This window comes from Chiloscyllium punctatum, chromosome 43 (assembly GCF_047496795.1).
Source record: "Chiloscyllium punctatum isolate Juve2018m chromosome 43, sChiPun1.3, whole genome shotgun sequence".
NCBI classification, from domain to species: Eukaryota; Metazoa; Chordata; class Chondrichthyes; order Orectolobiformes; family Hemiscylliidae; genus Chiloscyllium; species Chiloscyllium punctatum.
The window spans coordinates 24,051,913-24,070,747 of NC_092781.1; the positions used below are offsets into that span (position 1 = coordinate 24,051,913).

The window sequence follows — 18,835 nt, forward strand, 5'->3', positions numbered from 1 at the left end:
TCAGGAATAGCATTTCGGAACAGGTTGAAAAGTTAAAAAAAACGACGTTAAAAGTTTTTTAAATAAAAAAACACCTTCACGCAAAACCATCACCCCGCCCCCAGTGTCTGCAGTTGTTTGGAGGACAGGGGTAACCCTTCTCCCCCCCCCACCCCCGGCCCATTGCGAGCTGGCGCATGTGCAGTGTCGGTCCTGTAGCGGGACAAAGGCAGTATTGACTGACGGCTGAAGGAGCAAGAGTCGAAGTCACTGGGAAAGCGGAGGAAACGTTTCGGGTCGAGTGATCCTTCCTCAGAACAGAAACCGATTTCGGAAACATCCTCGGGGAGGTCACCGGGTGCCAGCGCAGAGACCTGGCTCCAGCCAACCCCACCCCCCGGAGGAGAGGAGACACTGAGACAGGGTAGGATTGGAAACCGTGGGAGGAGGGAGACTGGGGGGAGTTGATAAACTCCTCGGGGGAGGTCTGAGGCTTCGGATCAAAGCTCGACCGACAGGCTCAGGGTTTACTTCGAGGAGAAAGTGAGGAGTGCAGATGCTGGAGTATCAGAGCTGACAATGTGTTGCTGGAAAAGCGCAGCAGGTCAGGTAGCCTCCAAGGAGCAGGAGAATCGACGTTTCGGGCATCAGCCCTTCTTCAGGAAAGCTGCCTGACCTGCTGCACTTTTCCAGCAACACTTTTTCAGCCCAGTGTTGACTTCGCTGGGGAAGGCCCTCTAGGGTTGCCCGGGCAATCGGTCTTCATCTTTGTGAGGGTCAAGCCCACGTTGTCTTGGGGCGCTGAGGGCACCATCAACTGTCATTGCTGGGAGAGAATTCCAACCCCATGCCAATATCAGCCTTGGCCAAGCTACATTACCCATACTGTCCAGCGATGTGCAGGTCAGTTTAGTTTTTAGCCATGCTAAATTACTCATAATGCCCAAGGACTTTCCAGCTAGTGTACATTGGACATGCTAACCTACCCGTAGTGTCCAGGGATATGCAGATGAGGGTGGAATAGCTATGCTAAATTACCCATGGTATCCAGGGATATACAGGTTAGGGTAGATAGGCCGTGTCTAATAGATCATCTTGGATCGCTGATTCCTGATGAAGGGCTTTTGCCCGAAACGTCGATTTCGCTGCTCCTTGGTTGCTGCCTGAACTGCTGTGCTTTTCCAGCACCACTAATCCAGAATCCGTGTCTAATAACCCCTAGTGTCCAGGTTGGGGTGGATTGGCCATGCTAAATTGTTCCATTAGTGTCCAGGGATGTTTAGATTAGATTAGATTCCCTACAGTGTGAAAACAGGCCCTTTGGCCTAACAAGTCCAAGTTGATCCTCTGAAGAGTAACTCACCCCACTCTGACTAATGCACCTAGCAACTATGGGCAATTTAGCATGGGCAATTTAGCATGGCCAATTCCCTGACTTGCACATCTTTAGACTGTGGGAGGAAACCGGAATACCCAGAGGAAACCCATGCAGACACTGGTAGAATATGCCACACAATTGCCCAAGAATCGAACCTGGGACCTGGCACTGTGAGGGAGCAGTGCTAACCACTGAGTCACTGTGCCGCCCTGCTAAGTGCATTAGTCACTGGTAAATGTAGAGCAATAGCGGTAGGGGAATGGATCTGGGTGGGTTGCCTTTTGGAGGGTTGGGTTGGACCTGTTGGGCCTATTGGCTTGCTTCCACACTGTAGGGATTCTATGAAGGGAAGGGATATTTGCAACTTTCTTGCCTTTTGCTGGGCAGTGCAGGTGCAGTGTGCGTCAGGCAGCTGACTGTCCGGAGCAGGTACAGTGCGGGGCCCACTGTCAGGTTCACCCCGCACCCTCTCCCCATTTTCGACATCATGACGAAAATCAGTTTCAGCCCTATCAGTTTCAGAGTGACAGTCCTTCTCTCTGGGCAACTCCTCATCCTGGGAGGGAGAGATGGTGGGAAATCTGTTCACTTGCAGCAGCTGGAGTGAATCCAGGGAGGGAGCAGTCTCTGGAAACATGAAAGGATAGATTAGGAAGGGGGAGTGGTAGACATCTTTTCTGTTTTTACTTTTAACATGCACCTGATTCCCAGAACTAAATGCAATAGGTGATGATCTGTAGGTATCTCGGTCAATTAACACACCTGAAAACGACTCTTACATGCAAAAAATCATTTATTGTATGTTAGATTTCTGGGTTGGCAGACTCTGATTTGCCCCGAAGTTTGAAAACTTCCAGGCAATCAAAAGAATCACTCAACCTTACAGAGTTTGCATAAGGTTTATATACATTGTTCATCATCAGACATGGAACATTCATGGGTTTGAACCAATGATATTGATTATGTTGTAATGTTTTATGTCACCTTTACAAAGATTTGCAGCTTATAAAATGTGGTTTAGTAGTTTCGTTATGAGGACTCACAGCTTGCAAAATGTGATTAGTTATTTTTATAGTTTTAGAGACTAGCTACATGTAGTCATGTAGGTGCTGGGAGCCATTTTGTCTGCAATTGCAATTCAGAATTAACCGTTATTTCTGTTTTTTATTGGAATTACATCAGCCTGCAGTTTCTTGTTTCTGTCTGGTTCAGTGCAATCTAATTTAGCAATACAGAAGCCATTTTGTGCAACTCCTTGATCCATTTTGTCCTACCTTGCAGAGGCCCATATCCTCATTCCTCCCCCTTCAAGGCATTCCAGCCATCAACATCCTCCTCTTCTCCGTTCACCTGGTCATATTTATCATCGCCATGGAGGTGAGCCACCTGATTGCAAAAGGAGCATGTTCTGGGGTGAGTCGATATCACTGAGGGAGTTCATAAGTTTAGCAATTAAACACTTAACAATAGCAATGCCTGCAAACAGACAGGGGAAAATGATCCCGATATACATAGCTAAATTGATAAGCCAATTGTACCATGAGCCCAATCCCCAGTTTCCCAACTGGTGCCTTCAGTCATCCCGTCAATGAACACCTGGATCTCATCTTTTATCTTAGTAATGTTGCCAGTGCGGTCAGGAATGCTCATAATGCATTTGTCTTGGGCAATTGTACAGACCCCACCATCTCGGGCTAGTATTTAGTCTAAGGCACACTGATTCTGCAAAGAGTGAAGATGCAGATCTGGTAATCCCAGTTTAATCTGTTCCAGAGCCTCTTTGGTCGTATTTCCTATAACGTTCAGGCCGCAGATGAGGTAATTGTGGTTCTTTTGACTTATTATCCTCGCCGATCCTCCGAAACTCAGGGTACTCAGGATTCCTCAGCCTATTGAGTGTCCTGAACTGTCCCCTAGTCCATTGGGATCCTTCCACTTGGAGCAAAAGTCAGCTGAGACTGACCGCTGCGTCCTCCTTAGATGAAGGTTCCATCGACTTTTCCACTGGCCAGGACAAGGCACTGTTGTGGGAACAAGCGCTCCAATAGCAACCTTATGGGGGACATGTTTACTATCAAGGACAAGGAAATTCGTAGCTTTACCTTGGCTGAGGAACTGATAGCCTGGTTTGGTGTATACGAGGGAGGATTAATATAGGTTTCTGAAATATTCTAGCAGGGGTTCTGGGTCAGGCCTACAGGAGTAAAAGGCCAGCATTTGCAAGAGGTGTGACTTGAGCACCATAAGAAATGTGCGGAGTGACTGTTGAGTGCTCGTATTGTATAGATTAGATTAGATTACTTGCAGTGTGGAAACAGGCCCTTTGACCCAACAAGTCCACACCGACCCGCCGAAGCGCACCCACCCACACCCATTCCCCTACATCTAACACTATGGGCAATTTAGCATGGCCAATTCACCTAACCTGCACATTTTTGGACTGTGGGAGGAAACCAGAGTACCCGGAGGAAACCCACGCAGATACGGGGAGAATGTGCCTGAGGTGAGAATTGAACCCGGGTCTTTGGTGCTGTGAGGCAGCTGTGCTAACCATTGCGCCACCGTGCCGCCCATAGTAGACAGTGGTGTGTGGAATTCTTTCCCGTCAGGTTCTACAGCATGTTGACAGTATCAGATTCGGAAAAGAGAGAAGACCTATAAATGTGCAAGGGAAAGCTTCTGTTCTGGGTATGGAACATGGAGATGGGTATACTTACTTGTGCCACATTAGGTCTGTTGTTCCCCCCAGGCAAGCTGTTTGTATATGTGGGCAGGAGGTGTAAAGTCCCTTTGTCTTACAGGAGTGGGCGAGAGGAGTCTTAAATAAGCAGGTGATGTTATGTGGAACATGAACGATTGCACATCCATAGCCAGTTCCATTAAAACAATTTTCATATGACCCTGCAGGAGAGTTAAAAGACATCAGCAGATGGGTGGCAGGATGGCTAGTACAGTATTTGAATGTAATATTTCTCTTCAGAGGGTTGGCAGTAGGAAGCCTAATGAGTAGATTGGGATCGGGGACTGGGGACGGGGCAAGTGATTCACCTACTGACAGAGAGGAGGAACATATTACTGACTCAGGCAAAGAGTTGGGGCCTGTATAAATAGGTTATTTGTGGATTTATGAGTTTCCCCTCTCAGACTTCTCTTTTCCTTGATAGACATGGTACTCTCAGGCCTCCTTAAAACATTTACCATAATAACGGGGTTAATAATGTCTATTCTCACTTGGCTTACGTCAGCAGTTAAAATCAAAAAGACAGGTTTGATACTGACGGTAATTTCCACTGATTTCTACTGTCCGTATGGACTTTGATGTAAAAGTCAATAATCAATCAATAATTGCAATAATCAATCTTAGTCACGCTCCACATGTTAAAGGCATCTGGATGACATTTCCTTGGTACAGGTGATAGATTATCTTGGATCGTTTCAGTTCACATTGATGTTTAATGGCTTTCCCCATCAGTCTCTCGCTCTCTTTCTTTCTTTTTCTCTCTCTCTCTCTCACACACACACAAACGCGCACAAACTCTCTCTAACTTTTTTCTTCTTTCACTATTTAATTCAGGGCAAGTTTTTAATGTTTCATTAGTCTGCAATACAAGAGGAATTTATTTTAACTCTATCCCCAAATACAAGATTTTCTTCCCAAATTTATATTGATTTATGTTTTCTTCAATTACGTAGGTACGTCCTTGGGACCTACAAATTTTACTTATATTCCTATTCTTCTAAGTAACTCAGTCCCGACACGGTTTTCTCTCGGCAATCTGCCTTTAATGAACAAAAGTTACAACTTCTCAGTCATTCCCTTTATAACCAACTTATCATAGAGTCATCAGCATTTCATTTCAGAATCTAAACCACCGACCAGTCTCCCATCAGACTTCCATTTTGGAACTCGAACCAACTTTTGTATAATACCTTTTGTATAGTCTCTCAGTTTATTATACCATTACCATATATCATGATATTTCTTGACCTCTCCCTTCTCACGCAATAATATAAAATCTGTTTATCACAAAGTCAGTGTCCAGTCAGCATTCTTTTTCAGAATCTGAACCACTGAGCGGTGTCCCGTCAGACTTCTGTTTCGGAACCCGAACCACCTTTTTTTTCAATCGTCTCAATTTACACACTACATAGAACATAGAACATAGAACATAGAACAATACAGCACAGAACAGGCCCTTCGGCCCACGATGTTGTGCCGAACTTCTATCCTAGATTAAGCACCCATCCATGTACCTATCCAAATGCCGCTTAAAGGTCGCCAATGAATCTGACTCTACCACTCCCACGGGCAGCGCATTCCATGCCCCCACCACTCTCTGGGTAAAGAACCCACCCCTGACATCTCCCCTATACCTTCCACCCTTCACCTTAAATTTATGTCCCCTTGGAACACTCTGTTGTACCCGGGGAAAAAGTTTCTGACTGTCTACTCTATCTATTCCTCTGATCATCTTATAAACCTCTATCAAGTCACCCCTCATCCTTCGCCGTTCCAACGAGAAAAGGCCGAGAACTCTCAACCTATCCTCGTACGACCTACTCTCCATTCCAGGCAACATCCTGGTAAATCTTCTCTGCACCCTCTCCAAAGCTTCCACATCTTTCCTAAAGTGAGGCGACCAGAACTGCACACAGTACTCCAAATGTGGCCTAACCAAAGTCCTGTACAGCTGCAACATCACCTCACGACTCTTGAATTCAATCCCTCTGCTAATGAACGATAATACTCCATAGGCCTTCTTACAAACTCTATCCACCTGAGTGGCAACCTTCAAAGATGTATGTACATAGACCCCAAGATCCCTCTGTTCCTCCACCTGACCAAGAACCCTACCATTAACCCTGTATTCCGCATTCTTATTTGTTCTTCCAAAATGGACAACCTCACACTTGGCAGGGTTGAACTCCATCTGCCACTCCTCAGCCCAGCTCTGCATCATATCTAAGTCCCTCTGCAGCCGACAACAGCCCTCCTCACTGTCCACGACTCCACCTATCTTTGTATCATCTGCAAATTTACTGACCCACCCTTCGACTCCCTCATCTAAGTCATTAATAAAAATTACAAACAGAAATTACAAACATATAATTCAAAACTTATAGTCTTTAAAAATCATGAGGGGCATGGATAGGGTAAATAGACAAGGTCTTGTCCTTGGGATTGGGGAGTCCAGAACTAGAGGGTAATAGGTTTAGGGTGAGGGCAGAGGGGGGAGATGCAAAAAAGACCTCAGTGGCAACTTTTTCACAGAGAGGGTGGTGCATACATGGAATGAGCTACCAGAGGAAGTGGAGGAGGCTGGTACAATTACTACAGTTAACAAGCATCTGTATGGGTGCATGAATATGAAGGGTTCAGACACTTAGCGGTTAAGTGATGGCAAATGTGACTGGAGTCATAGAGATGTATAGCAAGGACACAGACCCTTCGGTCCACCTCGTCCATGCTGACCAGATAGCCAATACAACTTTGTCCCAGTTGCCAGCACCCGGCCCATATAGGGGCCAAGTGATGACAAATGTGACTAGATTAATTTAGGATACCTGGTCGGCTCGGATGAGTTGGGCCAAAGGGCTGTGTGACTAATCGTATTCGGTGAAAGCAGACGTGTGTTTGTGAAGACTGGACTTTCAGAGCAGCTTTCAAGGACGTTTGCCCTGACTGGGAGCAGAAGAGTTTGACTGAAGTGTGTTGGTGTTCCCCTTCCTGGGGACGTTAACCATTTCGTGTCTGCGTGAGAGGTTCACCCTGAGTTGACACACTTTGCTTTGCTTCTCAAAATCAAACCTGTTCACTCTCAGTAGTATCCCTGTGTTGTGAAAGATATTAACTTTCAGATGGAGTTATCCAAAATTCAGAGAGATGTCAGTCTTGACTATTTCACTTTTCTGCCCCTGTAAGATCCTGAATCTTCGGGAGAATTAGAGCGGAATGAGAACAGAGGGGGAGAGAGAGAGAGGAATGGTACTTTCAATTTTGTGGAATAACAAAAGAAAAGAATATTCTGCAGAAAGTAGAATTGCTGGTTCTGAATTTCTCCCCTGCACTGACAGTGATGACTTTTGTAATCTCTTTTTACAGAGTATTTGAAGATTTGAAGACGAAAGTTTTAAAATGAACAGATGAAGGGCTTGTGCCCAAAATGTTGACACTCCTGCTCCGAGAATGCTGTGCTTTTCCAGCGCCGTACTTTTCGACTGACTCTCTAGCGTCTGCAGTCCTCACTTTGACGTCAATGTCTGACAGCAGTCACTCAAGCCATTGGGATCGCAACAATTTTCAACTATGATTCTGTGAGAAGGAGCAAAGCTTTTTGGCTCCAGTTTGAGTACGGTTTTGTCATCAGTGGGACTGGATGAGAGACCCTACTGTTGCAGCGCACTAAGTGTGGAGTGTGTAACAGATATACGGCCCAGAAAGAGGAATTCACAGCAGGGAAGGGCTCCACACGCATTTATGTGCGGCTGAAACTTTGGCCATGGAGGAACCTGAGGAATCCTGCCATTTGGAGAAACCATGGAAGTGTGGTGATTGTGGGAAAGGCTTCCGCATTCCGTCTGCCCTGGAGACTCATTGGCGCAGTCACACCGGGGAGAGGCCGTTCTCCTGCCCCGTCTGCGGGAAGGCCTTCAGCAATTCCTCCGCCCTGCTGACCCACCGGCGGGTCCACACGGGGGAGAGGCCCTTCAGCTGCCCTGTGTGTGGGAAGGCCTTCAGCAATTCCTCTGCCCTGCTGAGACACCAGTGGGTCCACACCGGGGAGAGGCCCTTCAGCTGCCCGTGTGTGGGAAGGCTTTCAGCAATTCGCCCAACTTGCTGAGGCATCAGCAGGTCCACACGAGGGAGAGGCCCTTCAGCTGCCCTGTGTGCAGGAAGGCTTTCAGCAATTCCCCCAACTTGCTGAGGCACCAGCGGGTCCACACGGGGGAGAGGCCCTTCACCTGTCCTGAGTGCGGGAAGGGCTTTACCCAGGCCTTCGCCCTGCTGACCCACCAGCGGATCCACACTGGGGAGAGGCCCTTCAGCTGCCCCGAGTGTGGGAAGGCCTTCAATAATTCCTCCAACCTGCTGAAGCACCGGCGCGTCCACACCGGCGAGAGGCCCTTCAGCTGCCCCGAGTGTGGGAAGGCCTTCAATAATTCCTCCAACCTGCTGAAGCACCGGCGCGTCCACACCGGCGAGAGGCCCTTCAGCTGCCCCGAGTGTGGGAAGTCCTTCAGCAATACCTCCGCCCTGCGGAGCCACCGGCGCATCCACACGGGGGAAAGGCCCTTCAGCTGCCCTGAGTGCGGGAAGGCCTTCAGCAATTCCTCCGACAGGCAGAAGCACCGGCGGGTCCACACGGGGGAGAGGCCCTTCAGCTGCCCCGAGTGTGGAAAGGCCTTCAGCGATTCCTCCACCCTGCTGAGGCATCGACGGGTCCACACGGAGGAAAGGCCCTTCCGCTGCCCTGAGTGTGGGAAGGCCTTCTGCGATACTTCCTCTTTGCTGAGACACCAGCGGGTCCACACGGGGTAGAGGCTGTTCACCTGCTCTCAATGCGGGAAGGGATTCACCCACCCCTCCCACCTGCAGAGCCACCAGCAAGTTCATGCGCCATTGCAGGCGGATTGAAGGAGCGATCACCGAGTGCCATTATTGACTGGACTTCCAACCCTGTTCCTGGGACTTCCGGATTCAAATCCCACCGTGGCAGATGGTGGAATCGGAATTTCGTCAGAAATCGAGTTCAGCGTCTTATGATGAAACCATTTTCGGGGAGTGGGAGTGATCCCCTATCTGATTCACTCACGTCCTTTTTAGGGAAGGACACTGCCGTTGTGGGAAAGGATTCACTCAGTCGTCCCAGCTGCATCCTTTACCTGGTCGAGCCGACACGTGACTCCAGACCCATAGCAGTGTGGTTGACTCTACACTGCCCCCACCTCACACTCCCTGGCAATAAGGTGTTCGACAAAGTTCCCTATGGGAGACTGGTTAGCATGGAATAAGGAATAATTAGCCATTTGGATACAGAACTGGCGCGAAGATAGAAGACCGAGGGTGGTGGTGGAGGGTTATTTTTTCAGATTAGAAGCCTGTGACCAGTGGTGTGCCACAAGGATCGGTGCTGGGTCCAATAATTTTCCTCATTTATATAAATGAATTGGATGTGAGTTTAAGAGGTATCATTAGTAAGTTTGCGCATGACATCAAAATTACTTGTGTAGTGGACAAGTGATTGTCACCTGATGAAGGAGCGTCGCTCCGAAAGATAGTGTGCTTCCAATTAAACCTGTTGGACTATAACCTGGTGTTGTGTGATTTTTAACTTTGTACACCCCGTCCAACACCAGCGTCTCCAAATCATGACTACTATCGACACCACTAACCGCCGGCTTAAAGTAGAGAGGATCTCGGAGAAGACTGCACATATCGACACAGACATCAAGTTTCTACAGGAATGCAGGCAAGCAGGAAAGATTCCGAAAGGATTACGGATCACGAATCCACTTTGGTTGACCTACAACACAGACTACGCAGAGAGACTTTGCCACCGCACCTCTCGTAAACTTCTCAATCGCCTCGTGCATCAACTCTACAGCAGGCGCTACAACCTTGAAATTCAGATGGAGTCCACACTCACAGCCTGCACACAGGATACATCAGTACAATGACGTGACATTGCCAAACAGACAAGGCGACAAAACTACACCACATACATGCACGCCAAAAAACTGGAGAAGCTTGGCATTCTGACCAGTAATAGCAAAGCCCACCCTGGAACCACAGTAGACAACATTATCACGGCGGGGAAGTCGATTGTCAACTTATCGGACCACACCCTTCGACCGGAAGAGATTGAAGTCCTGAGTAGGGGTCTCAACTTCTGCTCCGCCGCCAAAATGGACCCGTTGGTTCTGGCAGCAGACACAGAGGAGTTCATCAGATGAATGAGACTCTGGGAATTCTTTCAAGGTGCCAGCAGTGAGCCCACTGATGAACTAGAACAGTCATCACAGGGATCTGTCGAGGAGCGACCAAAGAAGGTGTCAACATGGACCCCACTGGAGGGCCGCTAAATGAAATCACAATCACCTGATGAAGGAGTGTCTCTCCGAAAGCTGGTGTGTTTCCAATTAAACCTGGTGAACTATAACCTGGTGTTGTGTGCTTTTTTAATCTAGGATTACAACAGGGTTCAGTAAAGATTTACCCGAACATTGCCAAGACTGGATGGTTTGAGTTACAAGGAGAGAGTCATAGAGATATACAGCATGGAAACAGACTCTTCGGTCCAACCCATCCATGCCAACCAGATATCTCAACCCAATCTCGTCCCACCTGCCAGCACCCACCCTACATCCCTCCAAACCCTTCCTCTTCGTATACCCATCCAGATCCAGAAAGTGCGGCTATGCTTTCAAGGTGCTGTGAACCTGCACTCCAAGGTCTCCTTGTTCAGCAACACTCCCTAGGATCTGGCCATTAAGTGTATAAGTCCTGCTCAGATTAGCTTTTCCAAAATGTAGCACCTCACATTTATCTAAATTAAACTCCATCTGCCACTCCTCAGCACATTGGCTCATCTGATCAAGATCCTGTTGTAATCATAGGTAACCTTCTTCGCAGTCCACCACACAACCAATTTTGATGTCATTTGCAAACTTCCACCCCTCTGTTCTCATAAATCCTCTCATCAGTCTCTTCAAAAAGCTCAATCAAGTTTGTCAGATATAACTTCCCACGCACATAGCCACATTGACTAACCCTGATCAGTCCTTGCCTTTCCAAATCCATTTCCCGACATTCTATATATATTTTTTTTAGATTCCATTACAGTGTGGAAACAGGCCCTTCGGCCCAACCGCAACCCACATACCCCTACATTTAACCCTTACCTAACACTACGGGCAATTTAGCATGGCCAATTCACCTGACTGCACATCTTTTGGACTGTGGGAGGAAACCGGAGCACCCGGAGGAAACCCACGCAGACACGGGGAGAACGTGCAAACTCCACACAGTCAGTCGCCTGAGGCGGGAATTGAACCCGGGTCTCCGGCGCCGTGAGGCAGCAGTGCTAACCATTGTGCCACCGTGCCGCCCACATATCTTCCATATCCTTTTCCACAGTAATCACTGATGCAAAATACACGCTTTGTATCTCCCCCATCTCCACACACAGGCCGTCTTGCTGGTCTTTGAGGGGCCTTATTCTCCCCCTAGTTATGCTTTTGTTCTTAATGTATTTGGATTCTCCTTAACTCTATTTGCCAAAGCTATCTCATGTTCCCTTTTTGCTCTCCTGATTTCCCTACTGCCTTTATACTCTTCTAAGGATTCACTTGATCCATCCTGTCCATACCTGACATGTGTTTCCTTCTTTTTCTTAACCAAACCCTCAATTTCTTTCGTCATCCAGCATTCACTATACCTACTAGCCTTTCCTTTCACCCAAACAGGAACATACTGCCTCTGGACTCTCGTTATCTCATTCCTGAAAACTTCCCACTTTCCAGCCGTCCCTTTACCTGCGAACATCAGCTTTTGAACGTTCCTGCCTGCTACCGTCAAAATTGGCCTTTTACCAATTTATAACTGCAACTTTTAGATCTGGTCTATCCTTTTGCATCACTATTTTAAAACTAATAGAATTATGGTCACTGGTCCCAAAGTGCTCCCCCACTGACACCTCAGTCACTTGCCCTGCCTTTTTCCCAAGAATAGGTCAAGTTTTGTACCTTCTCTCGTAGGTACATCCACATACTGAATCAGAAAGTTTTCTTGTTCATGCTTAACAAATTCCTCTCCATCTAAACCTTTAACACGATGGCAGTCCCAGTTTATGTTTGGAAAGTTAAAATCCCCTACCATAACCACCCTACTCTTACAAATAACTGAAATCTCCTTACAAATTTGTTTCTCAATTTCCTGCTGACTATTAGGGGGTCTATAATACAACCCCAATAAGGTGATCATCCCTATCTTATTTCTCAGTTCCATCAAAATATCTACCTGGACGTATTTCCTGGAATATCCTCCCTTAGTATAGCTGTAATGCTATCCCTTATCAAAAGTGGTACTCACCCCCCCCCCACCCCCACCCCGCCTCCCTTTCTGTCCTTCCTGTAGCATTTATATCCCGGAATATTAAGCTGACAGTCCTGTCCATCCCTGAGCCATATTTCTGCAATTGATATGACATCCCAGCTCCATGTTCCAAACCATGCCCTGACTTCATCTGCCTTCCCTGTTAGGCCTCTTGCATTGAAATAAATGCAATTTAATTTATCAATCCTACCTTGTTCTTTGCCTGCCCTGACTGTTTGATTCATTCCCTTTCTCAACTGTACCAGTCTCAGATTGATCTCTCCCCTCACTATTTCCCTGGGTCCCACTCCTCCACATTAGTGGGTGGCATGGTGGCACAGTGGTGAGCACTGCTGCTTCACAGCTCCTGAGACCCGCGTTCCATTCCCGCCTCAGGCGACTCTCTGTGTGGAGTTTGCACATTCTCCCTGTGTCTGCGTGGGTGTCCTCAGGTTTCCTCCCACAATCCAAAAATGTGCAGGTTAGGTGAATTGGCCATGTTAAATTGCCCGTAGTGTTAGGTGAAGGGGTAAGTGTGTCTGGGTGGGTTGCAGGTCGTTGTGGTCTTGATGGGCCGAAGGGCCTGTTTCCACACTGTAATTAATCTTAATCTAATTACTAGTTTAAATCCTCCCAAGCAGCTTTAGCAAATTTCCCTGCTAGTATATTAGTCCCCTTCCAATTTAGGTGCAATCCGTCCTTCTTCTCCAGGTCACTTCTATCCCAGAAGAAATTCCAATGATCCGGGCTGGGACCTTTTTCACTGGAGCACGGGAGGTTGAGATTTATAAAATCATGAGGAATGGAGGTAAGGTGAATAGCAAAGGGCTCTTACTTGGTGTAGGGGAGCTCGAAACTAAGGGGCCTTTTTTTAAGGTGAGAGAAGAGAGACTTAAAAGGTCCCTGAGGGGCAACGTTTTGTCAGAGGATGGTTTGCCTGTGGAATGAGCTTGGTAAAAACAATGACTGCAGATGCTGAAAACCAAATACTGGATTAGTGGTGCTGGAAGAGCACAGCAGTTCAGGCAGCATCCAACGAGCAGCGAAATCGACGTTTCGGGCAAAAGCCCTTCATCAGGAATAAAGGCAGTGAGCCTGAAGCTTGGAGAGATAAGCTAGAGGAGGGTGGGGGTGGGGAGAGAGTCGCATAGAGTACAATGGGTGAGTGGGGGAGGGGATGAAGGTGACAGGTCAGGGAGGAGAGGGTGGAGTGGATAGGTGGAAAAGAAGATAGGCAGGTCGGACAAGTCAAGGAGACAGTAACTGAGCTGGAAGTTTGAAACTAGAATGAGGTGGGGGAAGGGGAAATGAGGAAGCTGTTGAAGTCCATATTGATCAACCAAACCGCCCCGTGGCCCAACATTTCAACTCCCCCTCCCACGTCTGCCGAGGACATGGAGGTCCTGGGCCTCCTTCACCGCCACTCCCTCACCACCAGACGCCTGGAGGAAGAACGCCTCATCTTCCGCCTCGGAACACTTCAACCCCAGGGCATCAATGTGGACTTCAACAGCTTCCTCATTTCCCCTTCCCCCACCTCATCCTAGTTTCAAACTTCTAGCTCAGTTACTGTCTCCTTGACTTGTACGACCTGCCTATCTTCTTTTCCACCTATCCACTCCACCCTCTCCTCCTTGACCTATCACCTTCATCCCCTCCCCCACTCACCCATTGTACTCTATGCGACTCTCTCCCCACCCCCACCCTCCTCTAGCTTATCTCTCCATGCTTCAGGCTCACTGCCTTTATTCCTGATGAAGGGCTTTTGCCCGAAACGTCGATTTCGCTGCTCGTTGGATGCTGCCTGAACTGCTGTGCTCTTCCAGCACCACTAATCCAGTATGTGGAATGAGCTTGCTGAGGAAGTGGTAGATGCAAGTACTGTTACAACATTTAAATGCCATTTGGATGGTAGATGAATAGAAAGGTTTAGAAGGAAATGGGCCAAATGGAGGCAAGTGGGACTAGTTTAGTTTGGGAATCCTGTTCAGCATGGAGTAGTTGGAAGAAGTGATCTTATTGAAACCAGTAGAATTCTGAAAAGGGCTTGGCAGGATAAATGCAGATAAAATGCTCCTTCATGGGCTGGTTGGACTGAAGGGTCTGTTTGCATGCTATACATCTGTGACTCTATTATGTGGAAGCAGATCTCTTCCACCCATCTCTTCCACACTGGCCCTCTGAAAAGCATCCCACCCATACCCACCCCCTTACTCCTAATTTCCCATGAGGGAAAAAATACATTTCTACTGTAACAGCTGCTCCTTTTTTTTGAAGTATTTTAGGTGCTGGAGGTGATTTCCTCGATTTGCAGGAGCAGCAATTACTGTTTCATATGCTGTTGCATTGTTTTGGATGACGAAAGAAATTGAGGGTTTGGTTAAGAAAAAGAAGGAAGCATATGTAAGGTATAGACAGGATAGATTGAGTGAATCCTTTGAAGAGTATAAAGGAAGTAGGAGTATGCTTAAGAGGGAAATCAGGAGGGCAAAAAGGGGACATGAGATAGCTTTGGCAAATAGAATTAAGGAGAACCTAAAGAGTTTTTACAAGTGCATAAAGGACAAAAGGGTACCTAGGAATAGAATAGGGCCCCCTCAAAGATCAACAAGGTGGCCTTTATGTGGATCTGCAGAAAATGGGGAGATACTAAATGAGTATTTTGCATCAGTATTTTCTGTGGAAAAGGATATGGAAGATATAGATCGTAGGGAGATAGATGGTGACATCTTGCAAAATGTCCACATTACACAAGAGGAAGTGCTGGAGTGCTTGAAATGGGTAAAGGTGGATAAATCCCCAGGACCTGATCAGGCATACCCTAGAACTCTGTGGGAAGATAGAGAAGTGATTGCTGGGCCTCTTGCTGAGATATTTGTATCATCGATAGTCACAGGTAAGGTGCCAGAAGACTGGAGATTGGCTAACGTGGTGCCACTGTTTGAGAAGGGTGGTAAGGATAAGCCAGGGAACTATAGACCAGTGAGCCAGATGTCGGTGGTGGGCAAGTTATTGGAGGGAATCCTGAAGGCTGGATGTACATGTACTTGGAAAGGCCAGGACTGATTAGGGATAGTCAACATGGCTTTGTGCGTGGGAAATCGTGTCTGACAAACTTAATTGAGTTTTTTGAGGAAGTAACAAAGTGGATTGGTGAGGACAGAGCAGTAGATGGCCTTCAGTAAGGTGTTCGACAAGGTACCCCATGGGAGACTGATTAGCAAGGTCAGATCTCACGGAATACAGGGAGAACTAGCCATTTGGATACTACTGGCTCGAAGATAGAAGACAGAGGGTGGTGGTGGAGAGTTGTTTTTCAGACTAGAGGCCTGTGACCAGTGGAGTGCCACAAGGATTGGTGCTGGGTCCTCTACTTTTTGTCATTTACATAATCGAATTTGGATGCGAGTATAAGAGGTACAGTTTGTAAGTTTGCAGATGACACCAAAATTATAGGTGTAGTGGACAGCGAAGAGGGTTACCTTAGATTACAATAGAATCTTGACCAGATGGGCCAATGGGCTGAGAAGTGGCAGTTGGAGTTTAATTCAGAAAAACGCGAGGTGCTGCATTTTGGGAAAACAAACCTTAGCAGGACTTGTACACTTAATGGTAAAGTCCGAGGGAGTGTTGCTGAACAAAGAGACCTTGGAGTGCAGGTTGATAGCTCCTTGAAAGTGGAGTCGCAGATAGATAGGATAGTGAAGAAGGCATTTGGAATGCTTTTCTTTATTGGTCAAGAGTATTGTGTACAGGAGTTGGGAGGTCATATTGTACAGGACAGTGGTTAGACCACTGTTGGAATATTGCGTGCAATTCTGGTCTCCTTCCTATCGGAAAGATGTTGTGAAACTTGAAAGGGTTCAGAAAGGATTTACAAAGCTGTTGCCAAGGTTAGAAGATTTGAGCTACAGGGAGAGGCTGAACAGGCTGGAATTGTTTTCTCTGGAGCCTCGGAGGCTGTGGGGTGACCTTATAGAGGTATACAAAATTATGAGGGGCATAAATAGAGTAAATAGGCAAAGTCTTTTTTCCTGGGGTTGGGGAGTTCAGAACTAGAGGGCATAGGTGTAGGGTGAGAGGGGAAAGGTATAAAAAAGACCTACGGGGCAACTTTTTCACACAGAGAGTGGTACGTGTATGGAATGAGCTGCCAGAGGAAATGGTGGAGGCTGGTACAATTGCAACATTTAAGATTAATTTAGATGGGTATTTGAATAGGAAGGGTTTGGAGGGATATAGGCCTGGGAGACGGCAGGTGGGACTAGATTGGGTTGGGATATCTGGTCGGCATAGACACCCATTCCAACCTCACCCCCATAACGCGCAGCCCTTCAATCCCTCTGCTCCAATCCCAACCTCACCATCAAGCCGGCAGCTAAAGGGGGGCGCAGTTGTAGTCTGGCACACTGACCTCTACACCGCTGAAGCCAAACGCCAACTCGAGGACACCTCTTCCTACTGCCCCCTCGACCATGACCCCACCCCCCCCATCACCAAACCATCATCTCCCAGACCATACAGAACCTCATAACCTCAGGAGATCTCCCACCCACAGCTTCCAACCTCATAGTCCCGGGAACCCCGCACTGCCTGGTTCTACCTCCTTCCCAAGATCCACAAGCATGACCACCCTGGCCGACCCATTGTCTCAGCATGCTACCTGTCCTCACTGAACTCATCTCTACCTACCTCGACACTGTCCTACCCCCCTAGTCCAGGAACTCCCCACATACATTCGAGACACCACCCACGCCCTCCACCTCCTCCAAGACTTCTGTTTTTCCCGGCCCCCAATGCCTCATCTTCACCATGGATATCCAATCCCTCTACACCTCCATCTGCCACGACCAGGGCCTCCAAGCCTTCCATTTTTTCCTCTCCCAACATCCCCAACAATACCCTTCCACTGACACTCTCATTCGTTAGGCCGAACTGGTCCTCACCCTTAACAATTTCTCCTTCAAATCCTCCCACTTCCTCCAGACCAAATGGGTAGCCATGGTATATGTATGGGCCCCAGCTATGCCTGTCTCTTTGTGGGCTACGTAGAACAGTCGATCTTCTGTAATTATACACTCCCCACCTCTTCCTCCGCTACATTGATGACTCCATTGGCGCCACTTCGTGCTCCCACGAGGAGGTTGAGCAATTCATCATCTTCACCAACACATTCCACCCTGACCTTAAATTTACCTGGACCAGCTCTGATACCTCCCTCCCCTTCTTGGACCTCTCCATCTCCATTAATGACGACCGACTTGAAACTGACATTTTTTTACAAACCCATCGACTCCCACAGCTACCTGGATTACATCTCTTCCCACCCTTCCTCTTGCAAAAATGCCATCCCATATTCCCAATTCCTCCACCGTATCTGCTCCCACAGAACACACCAGATGGCCTCCTTCTTTCGAGACCGCAATTTCCCTTCAACGCATCTCGTCTACATCCGCAACTTCCGCTCTCAGACCCCACCCCTCCAACCGTAACAAAGCCTCTGGTGTTCACCTTCCACTCCACCAACCTTCGCATAAACCAAATCATCCGCCGACATTTCCGCCACCTCCAAAAAGACCCCTATTTCCCTCCCCACCCCTTTCGCCTTCCGCGCTCCTGGTCTACCTGGTCAGGTCCATGCCCCCCTACAACCCACCCTCCCATCCTGGCACCTTCTCCTGCCACCGCAGGAACTGCAAAAACCTGTTCCCACACCTCCTCCCTCACCTCTATCCAAGTCCTGCACATCACTAATATCATTTATTGTATCCGTTGCTCCCGATGCGGTCTCCTCGACATTGGAGAGACTGGACACCTCCTAGCAGAGCGCTTTAGGGAACATCTCCTGGACACCTGCACTAATCAACCCAACCGCCCTGTGGCCTAACAGTTCAACTCTCCCTCCCACTCTGCTGAGGGACATGGAGGTCCTGGGCGTCCTTCACCGCCGCTCCCTCACCATCAGACGCCTGGAGGAAGAACGCCTCATCTTCTGCCTTCGAATACTTCAACCCCAGGGCATCAATGTGGACTTCAACAGTTTTCCACATTTCCCCTTCCCCCACCTCACCCCAGTCCCAAACTACTAGCTCAGCACTGTCCCATGACTTGTCCTGACTTTTCCACCTATCCACTCCACCCTCCCCCCGCCCCTGACCCATCACCTTCATCCCCTCCCCCATTCACCTATTGTACTCTATGCTACTTTCTCCCCACCCCCCACCCTCCTCTTAGGTTCTCCGCCTTTACTCCTGATGAAGGGCTTTTGCCCGAAACGTCGATTTTCCTGCTCCTCGGATGCTGCCTGAACTGCTGTGCTCTTCCAGCAGCACTAATCCAGAATCTGGTTTCCAGCATCTGCAGTCATTGTTTTTACCTGGTTG

At 48.0% G+C, this 18,835-nt stretch overlaps 1 pseudogene; it reads left to right on the plus strand.

Moving 5' to 3' along the window:
• Positions 1–226: 226 nt before the first annotated feature.
• Positions 227–10,518, plus strand: LOC140466554 (uncharacterized; annotated as a pseudogene).
• The last annotated feature ends 8,317 nt before the right edge of the window (positions 10,519–18,835 follow it).